A 13341-nucleotide genomic window follows, 5' to 3' on the forward strand; every position below is an offset into this window, starting at 1 on the left:
TGCTCTAAAATAATGGGCATAACGAGAAAGCCCAGCCTCCTAATGAAAACACTTACTTATGAAACACATATGGCACTATTAAGTCAAGGTTGTGCTTATGCAGCCTTATTTCTGTCCCTGTGTCTGATTATTTCTCTTGTGTTTGTATTTCTACCACTTCTCGCAGTAAAGAGCATGACCACATCACTTTGATGTGGAGGCACATTGATCACCTGCTCTCTCGCTCCTATGCTATTTTTAAAAACTCTCTTCTTGCTTAGTTCTCATCAACAAATTTTCAATTCAAAACACCACACCGCATGCTGATGTTGCTCTCCAGTTTCTCTATTTGAGAAAAAAAATACATGGAAAAAATACCCATGATATTTGGCCTGTCTTATGTGGTCATATACATATAAAGTTAATATTCTCTGCTCTATGAGGCTTGGAGTGCTGCATCCAGCTCTGAGGCCCCAAACATAAGAAGGACATGGACATGTGGCTCAGAGCAAGGCCACAAAGATGATGAGAGGTCAGGAGCACCTCTCCTATGAAGACAGACTGAGAGCTGGGGAGGTTCAGCCTGGAGAAGAGAAGGCTCTGGGGAGACCTTAGAGCAGCCTTCCAGTACCTAAAGGGATTCTACAACTCAGCTGTAGAGGAATTTTTTACCAGGGCTTGTAGCGGCAGGACAAGGGGGAATGGCTTTAAAGTGAAAGAGGTCAAGTTTAAATTGGGAATTAGGAAGAAATTCTTCACTGTGAGGGTGGAGAGACACCAGAACACATTGCTTAGGGAAATTGTGGCTGCCCCATTCCTTGGAGTGCTCAAGGCCAGGTTGGATGGGACTTTGAGTAACCTGGTCTAGTGGAAAGCTGTCCCTGCCCATGGCAGGGGTGTTGGAATGAGATGATCTGTAAGGTCCCTTCCAGCCCAACCATTCTATGATTCTATCCCAGGAGCTCAGTTTCTGAGACCTTTCATGAGAACTTAAAGGCCAAGATATGACATAACATGGCAGAAACAAGTGACATAGGGACCATTTTGGTGTGCAAAGCAGAGGCTGTAGCACTGCTGAGTGTACAGCCCAGCCTGTTCTGCATACTCAGCTTCTCATCTACAGTATTTTTCATTTGGCACTTGATTGAATCATTTGAAATAGATGTTGAAAACAAATCATTGCCCAGTTGACCTAAAAATCCTTCTGTTAAAAATCCTTGTACTGTTTCACACCAGCTACTTTGAATCTCTTCCACGCTTTGTCACTACTTGATCTCTGTTTAAACTGCACAAAGATTTTCTACGCACTTGTAAATTTGACAGGCATATGTAACAGAAATTTATTCAGAATATGCAAATCAAGTGGGGAAAACATTCTCTTGCTCTCTTTTTTCTCCTGACTCTGGTGATGATTGCTGCTGCATTGCATAAATCATAGCAGAGCTGTGGGAGCTGGAGAGCTACAAGATTCAAGCTTCTCGTCCAAAGTAATTTGTCAAAAATCTTCCATATGCTGATGTGCTTTCAAAGGAATTAAGATATTGTATTCATATCTTCCAGTTGCTTTATATTTTAAGCATTAGTTTATTTAACTGTTACTTATAACCTTGGATTTTTCATCAGATCTAATTTTTTTGTGTCACAACTTTTCTATGCAGTACCTGTCATGGCCATCTCAGCTGAACTGTCTTTCCTTATATGTTTTAAATTGGATCCCTTTCTGTTTGAAAGAAGAGCTGTTTGATGGGTTTTTTAGCAATGAGATTCATATTTAAACAAAAAAGTTCTTGATTTTGCCCCATAACAAATTATTTTCTTACCATATTGAGAAAAAGGCAGGGAGATTGCAAATAAAAATTAAATTTATTTTAAACAAATAGTACTTTCTTCAAAGCCATCAAAGATCAGTCTAACAGACAAAGAATTTCATGTGGAATCTTAACAGAAACCCATCTTCAATATAATGGTTTGCAAAAGGAAAAACTGCTTTTCTTCATGCCCGTGGGTCCTGTTCTTGCAGCCACTGGCTCTTCTGAAGTATTAAGTAAATGTGAACTGGAAAAGCCCTGCTGGAGGCTCTCATAGATCAGTAATTGTCAAGCATGGAAAGTAGGTTGAGACAAAAATATCCTCCAAATGAAAAAAAAAAAAAAAAACCAAACCAAAAACCTTGAGAGTGCGATTAATTTCCAGTTCTTTTCTGGTTTCCAAGGAAAGCCTTCACCCAATGTTTGTGGCAAAACACCCCCATTTTGCTGGCCAGATTGGTAATTTGGTACTGCCCCCTTTATAAACCATAGGAATCTGGGAGATTTTCCCAGTCTGTAACCACCACAGCTGCATGGTACCCACGGCATAAGAATCAGAAGGTTTTGGTTCATCTCTCTTCTCTTTTACATAACTTTTGGTCTTGTTATTCTGTGTTCTTCCATTCATTTTTTTTCTCTTTTTCTTCTCTTGTCCAAGAGTGTTTTGCTCTTCAAAGGAACAAAGCACTGATTTCTAAATTTTCTTTACACCATGGGGAATTACTATTTCAAACAGTGCAGCACCAGCAGAACTTCTAAATCCAGCTGTACTTCAATTGTGATTTATAGTCACATTTCTTTCCAATGAGTTTGCATTGTGTGCAGCAGTATAAGGCCAACCTTTTCAGCCACTCTGGTTGGTATGTCTGAAGTAAAATAAAAGAGAGATTATTAATTTAATTAGTTTGCATTTATGCGCTTGGAACAATTTTCAGTTGCCAAGAAATTCATTATTGATCTTAAGCAGAAAAAATCCCTCTAGGAAAATGATTAAGCAATTAAGCCTCTACATAAGTGAAAGACTTCTGAAACTGGCTATATATTTTCACTGATAGGATTGCTGGTGACAGAGAACAAGTGTCCCGTCATTTTACTGTCATCACTCTATTTGCAATTATTTCTGTCTAAATAGCCTTTCATTTGTGGAAATTTGCATACTGTTTTACATTTCCATTTTCATACTGCTAGTCCAGCTAACAATTTCTAGTAATTACTATCAACAGACAGTACAGCACAACTAAAAGGCAATTTGGATCTATAATGAGAATCACAAAAATCACAAAATAATTAAGGTTGTAAGGGACATAGGTGGTCTCTTGTTGACCCTCTAATTGAAAGCAGGGCCAACTGTGAGACTGTTCACAGCTTTGTTGAGTTGGGTCTTCAAAACCTCCAGTGATGGAGAGTGCACAACCTCCCTGGGCAACCTGTGCTGGCCCTTGCCTTGTTTAACTGCTGAGAGACAGGAGTATCATCCATACATCCTCACAAACCTGGGGGCTCTCCTCCAGAATCCTACTTTGATTTTTCACTTTTCTTTTTAAAAAACTGTGACATGTTTGTGGCTCTACAATCTAGTGTTTAAACTCCTCCAGATACTCCAATGCCCACAGGCTGTCTGTCAGCACTCGGAAAGTTGTGGAAGAGTAACAGCAGACCATTTGGAGATCTGATGACAGATTTGTTTTTAAAATCTCTGCAGTTTAAGCAGTGCAGTTTCAGCTGTATTCTACTATTCCCTTTATTGTTTCAGAACTGTTAGCATCGGACCCAGCCCTGGAGTCAGCAGTTTATCAATGACACAAAGCAAAATTTTTTTGCTCCATTGCACAAGTTTCAAGTGTCTAACTGTGGTTGCAAAGCTTTCCTTCAATTCAAGGGCTGATTTTTCACAGTGACAGGCTCTAAAGAAGATTTAAAAGGTATTTTGACATTGCAACCCACTTGCTCAATTTTCCATCTCCCATCCTTATATTCCTATATCCTGCTTCTCAAACTTTGTCTTACCCAGGAACATTAGGGCAGAGGTCATCAATGGGCTGGCAGCCTTGAAGGAACGCAGCTGGTGAAAGCTGCTGAGGGGAACAGGTTTCCCTGCAGTCACTTGTGGGCTGTCACCAAAGAGGGGGTTTTTCCTAAGAAGTCAAACCTTGACATCTGGATGATCTCTGGACATACCTCATGGAAGGGTTAGTGCTACATCACTGCTAGATTGTCATGAGGGCTTACAGAGATACAAACATTTGATATGATCACAAGTATGATGTCCAGAAACAGGGCTAAGTCTTTAGCTGCATGTCCAGATAAAGGATGTGGGGTCTCAGAAGAAGCAAATTATCTTTCCAAAGGTTCTGAAAGAGCTGCATATGAAGCTGAAGTGGTTTCAAAAGTTAAATAACCCACATGAAAGGAGATGATCTTTTTCACAGTGGACAGTGGAAAGGAAAAGCCACTGATAGCACTCGACAATGTTAGAGACAGGCAATCTGTATTTGCCTTATGCAACACTGAAAGCACTGAGCTGGACAGATATTGCACATTGTGAAAATGCAGAGCTGTTGCAAAACCGGGCATTTTATAATTTCTATCTGTTCACTAAAATTGCTGAAGAACATTAATTTTCTGAGCACTACATCTCTGAATTATGTGTATAACTAATGGATCATGGTTCAGTATTCTGAATGTGAGCTCAGACTAGCTAATCAACCACATGGTTATTTGCATAGATCAGTGAAAACTGCTGAAAGCAATATTGATATTCACAATCTCTTGCAAACATGGTAATGCTTTATTTGTTTTTAGTTTTTCTTTTAGGTGTCAGATACAAGCATAATATTATTTCACTGAAAATAATTTTAGAGTAATGAGCTGAAACCAGCTGTACAATTCACAAAGCTCTCTAGTTTCAATCCCTTCTCAGCACAAGTTCTTAAAACAAGTTTGTAATAACAATTTGATTTTGCAATTCAAATAATTTTACTTAGGAAAAGCAATTGCCTCGGAAAAACACATTTGAGAATCCCAAAATAATTCAAGGAAGAAAGACTTGCATATCAGGGCATTACTGTTCTAGATGTAGTACTCAGGGTGTTTAGGAACTGCACTCACTGGGTGACCTGCACATACACTTAATTAACAGCTACCTTTTAATTATAGCAGGCTTAAAGTTCATGGGAAGCTAAAGGTTCATTCATGATTGTTCCAACTTGGGCAAGCAGATGGAGGGCTAACAAATCTGAGTAGTCTTAAGGAATGGTCTGGCATGTGCATCAGTCCGAGCACAGGAGAGGTTATACTCTCACTTGTCTTTTATTACTCTGTGATCCCTGGCTTTTCAGTCTGCCCATGGAGGTGGAGCAACAAGGGAATACAACGTAAGAACCGAATATGTGCAAGACTGGCCCGAGAATATAGTTCTGGGAATGTGTTTCAGACTCCAGTCATCTAAGTCAAATTTCCAAACACTAAAATCCTGATGCATAATTGCCTTTGCATTTTCTTTTGTAACTGGCTCATACTTTCCCTGTAGTACAATGAATAGAGACCTGTTTCCAAAACACACTTGCAAACTATTTGGTATTTAAAGTTTTTGAGTCATGATCACTTTGCTGCTGCATGCCTATGTCTTGGTTTGAAAATTATTTCTCTCAGACTTTGCTCAGTAGGGCAGGTACCACCCCTATGAAGCGCCAGTATTGACTTTGCTGTCTAAGGAAGATGTTGCAACCTAATTTTCTGCAATAACTGGAAAGTTACTGCCCTCAAGCTTTGCCCAGGTTTCTCCTGCTCACCTTGTAAATGTAGCAGCCATTTGAAACCTGCTTGGGATCTGGCATTAATAACTCCACACTTCTGTCACAGAATGTCTTTAGTTCTAGTATCCTCAAACACAAATAATCCCATGATTAACATTAGCTGCTCCTGTTCAAAAAGACACAGTGATACCAGCATCTTGAGCTTTATCTTTCCAGGGGTCTTAGAATTGTTCTGGAAAATGTATTATAAAATCCTTGTCAACATGTGCTCTTACTAGCTGGTCTCACTGTTGCTGGTAAGAAGCTGACAGTGGAGCAGAAAAGTCTCTCTTGTCCAGGTATTCTCTGCTTCTGAACTGCTTGTAGTCACGGTTCCTGCAGCATCCATCCTCTGTGTGTTAAACTGGGCTAGATGATTTATTCAGAAAACTACACACAGAGGTCTGCAGTCCTTAGGGGCGGGCACACACAGCACAGGATCCTAAAATGCCTGCCAGCATAATGGCAGTACAATCTCTTTATCACAAGAGGTGCTGCTCTGCATGGCCCATGACACTGCTAACACCAACAGATGTGATTCCTAATCTTCAGCAAGACAAAAACAGTGCCAGGGAGATAGCCTCTAGAATTATCTTCTCTGCAGACACCCACACTTTGGATTAATTAGAAACATTCCTATAGATAAGACCATAATCTTTGTAGGAATACTTAGAACAGAGATACAGACCCACAACATTCAGTTACCAGACAAAGTTAAAAGCATGTGGAGCCTGGAGTTCATGTGATTCACCGTCTTAAAAAGCTGATACCAACCCACGGACTAAATGTGCACAGCAAATTATATAAGGTATATCTTTGTTTACTATTTATAGCCACATGCAAAACCAGAGGTGAAGCATTTGTTTACTAGATGGTCTTATTTTCTATGAGATGGTCCAAATGGAGCCCGTCTGATGTCCATTTATCACCTCCTGGCAGTTTTTTGAAGTCTAGCCACACTTCCGTTGCGAAAAAACCATTTATTTAAACATCACTTTTCCTCTGGCCAAAGCCCAAAGAAAATTGAAGTCAGCTACCTGGGAGAGATCAACCTGAACAGTTGAAGCATATTTTCACATTCTGTCATTTTATGAATTAAAGTTTTAGTATACTTAGCTTGCAGGTGCTGAACTTCTTCAAAGCTCCAGATTCCAGTGGAATTTTGTGAAAAATCCTTGTGATTTCCACAGTGGGAGGAAATGGCAAAAAACTGGGGCCAGAAACACATAATTTTTAAGTATTTTAACTAGTATTTTATTGTATATTTTTACATATGATGGAGAAACAATTTTCATCAAACCAGCCAGAAACACCTTGAAACTTTTAATACATGTATTTGTCATTACTTCTGCAAGTCTAAAGGGTAATTAAAAGAAAATACACTATGGAAATTTTTTCAGCTGATATCTGATTTCTCTCATTTTGCTTGTATAATGTTAGCTTATTAAGTATATACCACAGTACTTGACATGTCCCATGAATGAAAAAGTCCTGTGCTTCAGGTTTTGGAGGGGAAGGGTGTGTGCTGCTCCGACATCCATGGTGGGCAGACAGCTGAATCCTCAGCCATGGTCTGGGAGTGTGTTTTAGTACAATCCTGAAAAAATGTATTACTGGTTTCCTGAAGAAGGGCTGATTTCCTGCTTACTCATCTGTAAATTCTTACTGTTTCATTAGAGGCTGTTACAGTGGCTGGCAGGGTAAATAGAGGGAATCTGTCCCTTCCTTCTGCTCATGCCAGCAGGGACTCAGGACCAAGTGCAGCTGCATGATGACTGCTGGAGGCTTAAAAACAGCTGCTGATCAGCTCCAGGAATTCCTGGTGGAGCAGTTAGGACTTTCTTTTGCTTTGGGGTTGCTTACAAAGAGAGGAAGAAGCCTGGTTGCTGGAAAAGCTCAAGTGAGCAGGGCCAGTCAATTTCCAATTTCCCCTATCTTTTGCACTCAGCTAATTTTCGCTGTTACCACAAAGCTGTGGGTCAAATTATAGTTTTGGGTGGAGCATTTGGAAAATTATTTTCCTCTCCCTTATTCCCAGATAAAGAAGTTGAATCAAGTTACATATGCCATTTCATATTACTGTCTGGTTTCTGATCTCAAGGCTGCTTTAATGTGCAAAATGGCCAGAGTCTTAACACTTTTCTTTTAAAAGTGAGATTTCATTTTAAAAAAACATAAAGTCTTTCTCTGTAAACAAGGGTTTTTGAGATGCCTTCCTGGCTCATCAACAGAATACAATCATATATCCTTCCCTAGCTAGCAAAAGGGAGTCAATGGAGTACTGGGTGACTGAGACCAGTTAGATAATGCTCATTTAATGGGAGAGGCATGAAGATAGGAAAAATTCCAAATATTTGATTTTAAAAGCATTTATGCCTTTCATTGATATTTTGCAGTCCTCATTACTTTTCCTCTCATAAACAAAGGAGCAAACATGTTCTAAACATTGAAATCAAAATTAACATGTTCCTGTGGGATATCCAGGTATACTTGAACCAGGAAGCATGGCAAGGGAAGGAAGGTGTATCAGAGCTTTGTGAAGCTCAGTTTAATTTCTTGTGTTAATTAACTCATTTTTCCATTGCCATTTGTTTTTTCACTGCTGTCCTGAGCTCATTTCATCAATTCTCACCAAAAAGGGCTCATAAACTAGGAGTTCTATACTGCCTTTCAGGTTTGAAGGAAACTGCATTTAAATATGCTTTTCTCTTCCAGCTCTTGGCCTACTTTAGAATATTTGTTTTCATACACTTTTTAAGCACTTGTATATTTTTATTTAATTATATTTATTCAAAAATTCCTTCTAAATTCAGCCTAGATCCAGAGGAAGATTTTCAAGCCTTGCTCAAGTGGTAGGTCAGCTCTGGCTCTTCACACTCACACAGAATGTTTCTCTGCTGCAAACAAGGAGAGAACAATTTTGTTATACAAATGGAAAACATATTTGCCATAGGTGTTGTTGATCACTATGATGCTGTATCTATTACTGCATTTGTAACTGTGATTGGAACAGAATGCTTTCTGTCTTAGAAAAATAATATCTGAGTTTTCCATAAAATGGATGCTCTGCTTCAATGCTGTTAATTGTTTTTTCCCGGTCATTGGAAACTTTAGAGAAGTGTCCCCAAGCTCTGGTTGCTTCAGAAGCTTTCCTGTGAGCTGGGTGTATTACGGCTGTTAAAACTTTATGAAACCTGACATTGCAGTTTTACATGTGATGAAACCCTGAGCAGTCTCTCTGGTTTTGGTACGTGTAAAACTGCAATGTCAGGTTTCATAAAGTTTTAACAGCCGTGATACGCCCAGCTCACAGGAAAGCTTCTGAAGCAACCAGAGCTTGGGGACACTTCTCTAAAGTTTCCAATGACCGGGAAAAAACAATTAACAGCATTGAAGCAGAGCAAAGAGGGGCAGCTATAACAAGGCAAGCCCTCACTTTGCAAAATACCAAGAAATTTCCCATGGTAGAGGCAGGCAGATGCTTGCTACAGGCAATGCTCTGTGGCCCTCAGCACAGGAAAGGCAAGGGGCAGACACTGGGGCAGATCCAGAGGTCCCCAGAAAATGATCTGAGGACTGGAGCACCCCTTCTTTGAAGACAGGCTGAGAGAGTTGGAACTGTTCAGCAGGGGGAAGGCTCTGAGGACAATTTATAGCGGCCTTCCAGCTCCTAGAGGGGGAAGAAAGAGCTGGAGAGGAACTTTTACATGGGCACGTGGTGATAGGACAAGGGGAGATGGCTTCAAACTGAAAGAGGGCAGATAATAAGAAGATATTAGATATTAGGATAAATTCTTTCCTGTGGGGGTGGTGAGGCACTGGAACAGGTTGCCCAGAGAATTTGTGGATGCTCCATCCCTGCCAGGGATCAAAGCCAGGCTGTACTAGGGTTTGAGCAGGAGGTGCCCCTGCCCATGGCAAGAGCGTTGGAACTAGATGATTAACTTTCAAGGTGCCTTCCAACACAAATCATCCTACAATTCAGTAATTCTATTCTATGATTTGCGGAACTCAAAAGTGCCCCAAGCGTCACCGCAAAGCTCGCGGCGCTTATCGGGTCTTTCCCCTTCCTTCCGCAGCCCGCAGCAGCACTTAGCCCCACACCGAATTGATGTCACTTCACAGTGTCCCCCCTCTCCTGTCCGTGGCCACAGCGGAGCCGGGCTGTCTCTCGGGTCTACCCAAATGCGGAGCTCCCCTTGCTGGTGACAGCCGGAACGGGACCGGCTCCAGGCTCCGAGCGCTGAGCAGCGACACAAGCGTGTCCAGGTCAAGGTGGGAACCCGAAATCGAGGTCAGTGAATCATCCTCAGTGTCCCCAGAACCTGTGAGCAGGAGGCTGCCGGGCTCTGTGCGGGTGCAAGTAACAGCGCCTCTTCTTTACAGGCACATGGTCAGGTTAGTGAAGCACGGGGACAAATTCCCACCCCAGGAATGCCTTACAAAGGGCACCCCCAAGACCATGATGTGGTACCCACTTTCCACATGCCGAAAATAATAAACTGGAAATGCACTGTTTAATTACTTTGGTAATCATTTCACTTCTTGGAAAAACAAATAATTTTTGATTATTTGAAAAGTATTAGATTAATTGCTAAATATTACTTATGGTTAGAGTAGGTAAATCATTTATTTGAGTATGGTGCTTTGCTTTTATTCTTTGAATACCCTAGGTCCCAGTGAGTTGTCTGGGGATTTGCATGACACATGAACTTAATTAAAGTATGGAGTTCACTAAAGGATCCTTCTCCCAGTAAAAAGCATCCTCACAGAGGAGACACGCCGATGAAGAGGTGTGACATCATGGCTCTTTATATCCCCATGGCCAGGATTTTGGTGGCTGCAGACTCTTCTTGGTAAATTGATCATTTTAGGCTGCCCCTGCCAGCCTGAATTACTTTATTAGCACTTCCACTGAGGGAAATTGTATTCAATGTATATGGGAAATAATCTACACACAGAGAGTAAAATGCTGAGACTGAGAAGGTCTGAAGCAGTGCATAGAACACAGCAGTGGAGAGACTTAGAATGACAGAGCATGAAAAGACATGGAAGATGCAAAAGAGGCCAGGAGAGCCCAGGATGGCTGATCCTTCCTTAGACACACCACCACAGAGCTGGGCAGAATGCCTGCCAGGCAAGAGAGGAGCCTGGTAGCTCCATTAATACTTTATTTATTGTAGTGAGACTATGCACACAAACAAAGGAGTCACCGACCCAGAAGTCACTAATCTCAGAAGGATTACCCTAAATCTAGGTATAGTCAAGACTGAGTTTAGAAGCAGCCTTGCAATACTTCTTTCTTTAGGGACCTCTGAGGAAGCAGCAGGTAAATCACTTAAGGCAGGTTCTAGAATTACTTAGATGTGCCAAGATTGGAAGCTCATAGTGCAAACTTCCAAATCCTGTTGGAAGTAGACTCCACAACTACCTAACTTACTGACAATCCCTTTACATTCCCAAACCTCATCTTTAGCATTTATTCTAGTCTAGCTCACCTGTGTTTCAGTTTCACCATCTCTAAAGTGAACCCATGGCACTTTTATACAGTAGAAAGAGGTTGAATGAGAAGAATGCTACAAATAAATAATGTAATTTTTTGCAACTGGTTAATTATCTTTTTCTGGAAACAGGACTGCTCTTCATGAGCCAGTATTACTGCAGTATTTCTTAAACATTCCTGAAATCTCCTGAGTCAGTTTCTCCCTACTTCTCAAAATAAAAGCGTGCTCATCTTTTCCCACCAAGAAATTATTCAGAAAAAAAAATTGTAAAAGGTTAATCAACTATGGTGATTTAGAGTGCAGGCCAAAGTCCTCTGCAGTTAGTCAATATATTAAGTGTTACTCATTATGTTAAATATTAAACCCAACAGCTGCTCATATCCAGGACTGTCCATACACAGATCCCAAGTATGAAGGATTATTCTGACAGGTCTTCCTACATATTTCTTACTGACATTTTAGACTTTGCTTGTTATTTCTGTTTTTCCAATTTCACATAAGCTAAAATACTAGTTTAGTACAGGTCAAAAAAATGAACACTGAGTTAGCATTGTACCAATTTTTGAAGGAAAACATTAGAAAATCATTGTCATTGTATTTATTTAATTGTTGAATAAAAATACCTTTAAATAGACAAATATTCTGATTTCTGCTCATATCAAGGCTAACTTGGATAAATCACACATCAATTTTGCCACTGACTCCAGCTGTGGAAGCCATGGACTCTAGAAACACCAGAAACAAAGATGTTCTTTGTACACAGCATGAGGAATGACCCACTTCTGGATGAAGAGAGGAAAGTCTGTCTCAGCTTCCATGCTGGAGCTACTCTGCAGCAGGAACTCACATCTCCAGGGTCAGGAGCTGCCTGTTATGACACAACAGGCTCATCCCAAGCAGGCAGCCTGCAGCATCCTGCCAGTGCCCAGGGAAAGGTGGGATATGTGACAGCAACCATCACAATTCCCTATAGGTAAAAAATACTGCCAGCAGCAGCAGGGACAGGGAAAACTGCAAGAGGCTTATTTTGACTCTGCCAGGTGCTGGGCACAAAAGGTGTTTCCTGAGAGTTGTGCTCTCTGCCAGGGGAGCCCATGGTGAGGCCACACCTCCTGGACACTCAGTTAATTTCATTTCCCTCAAAAAAGTTAGAAATATGGGTAATCTCTTACTGCTTTCACAGACTATATGACTTCGTATACAGCTGCAAAATCTGTAAAAATTAAGTAGAACCAGATGCAAGATATTATAAATTAGGCCACGTAGGCAGTGGTTGTGACATCTATTTGTTATATGATGCTGTTTGTATCTTTGACCTGTGGTCACCATTTTTTGGGTGATGTTTCTGTTTGTCCCATATTCCTCTTTATTTCAGCTTAAAACCAGTATTATTTACTAGGAAAAGGTTCTTCTTCCAGAGGATGGTTGGGCACAGGAACAGTCTCCCCAGGGAAGTGACAGAACTCAAGGAGTGTTGGAATAATGCTTCCAGGCACAAGGGGTGACCCTTGGGATGTCCTTGCAGGGCCAGGAGCTGGACTTTTATGACCCCTGTAGGTCCCTTCCAAGTCAGGATAATCTGTGATCTTCTGTGAATCTTCTAGACACAGCAGCAGCAGCTGCTGAGCATGCAGGGCAGTGCCATACCATGTGTTGGGCTGTCCAGAGCTGCAAAGATAATCAAGGGACTAGAGCACCTCTCCTAAGAGGAAAGGCTGAGGGAGTTGGGCCTGTTCAGCCTCAAGATGACTGAGAGGGGACCTTTTAATGTAAATGTGCAAAATGAAACCCTGGAGATGAGAGCTCTTTTTCAGAGTGGTAAATTGCTAGTTGATGAAGTTGATAGGGTCTTAATTTGAAGTGTTGGTCTGTTGTTGAATATTGAAAGTTAGAGTTCTAGGACTTGCCTGTAGTTGCTGCCGTTAAGTGTTACTATTTTACCCTGTATTTGGATTCCTTTCTGTCCCCTGCTCCTAGAAGGACTTGCACCCGGACTGAATTTAAATAAGAAGCTGTTGGTACTAAATGAACCCTCTCAAAAACAACAAACTAGCACATATACTATGATTGTTAACCCAGCAGAACCACACGAAATCACCCACCATTGACAGAGCTGGATTCTGTCCTGTCACCATAACTTTAATAGTACTCAGTTTGGATGACATCCCTAAACTACGAGCCAGCATCAGCTCTCACTCTCCCGAGAGACAAAGCTGCACTCCTTCTTCTCAGCGTCCTCCTGTGGGAGCAGCGGCG

This window comes from Melozone crissalis, unplaced genomic scaffold (assembly GCF_028551555.1).
Source record: "Melozone crissalis strain CALT ecotype California unplaced genomic scaffold, PUWL_Pcris_2 ptg000042l_1, whole genome shotgun sequence".
NCBI classification, from domain to species: Eukaryota; Metazoa; Chordata; class Aves; order Passeriformes; family Passerellidae; genus Melozone; species Melozone crissalis.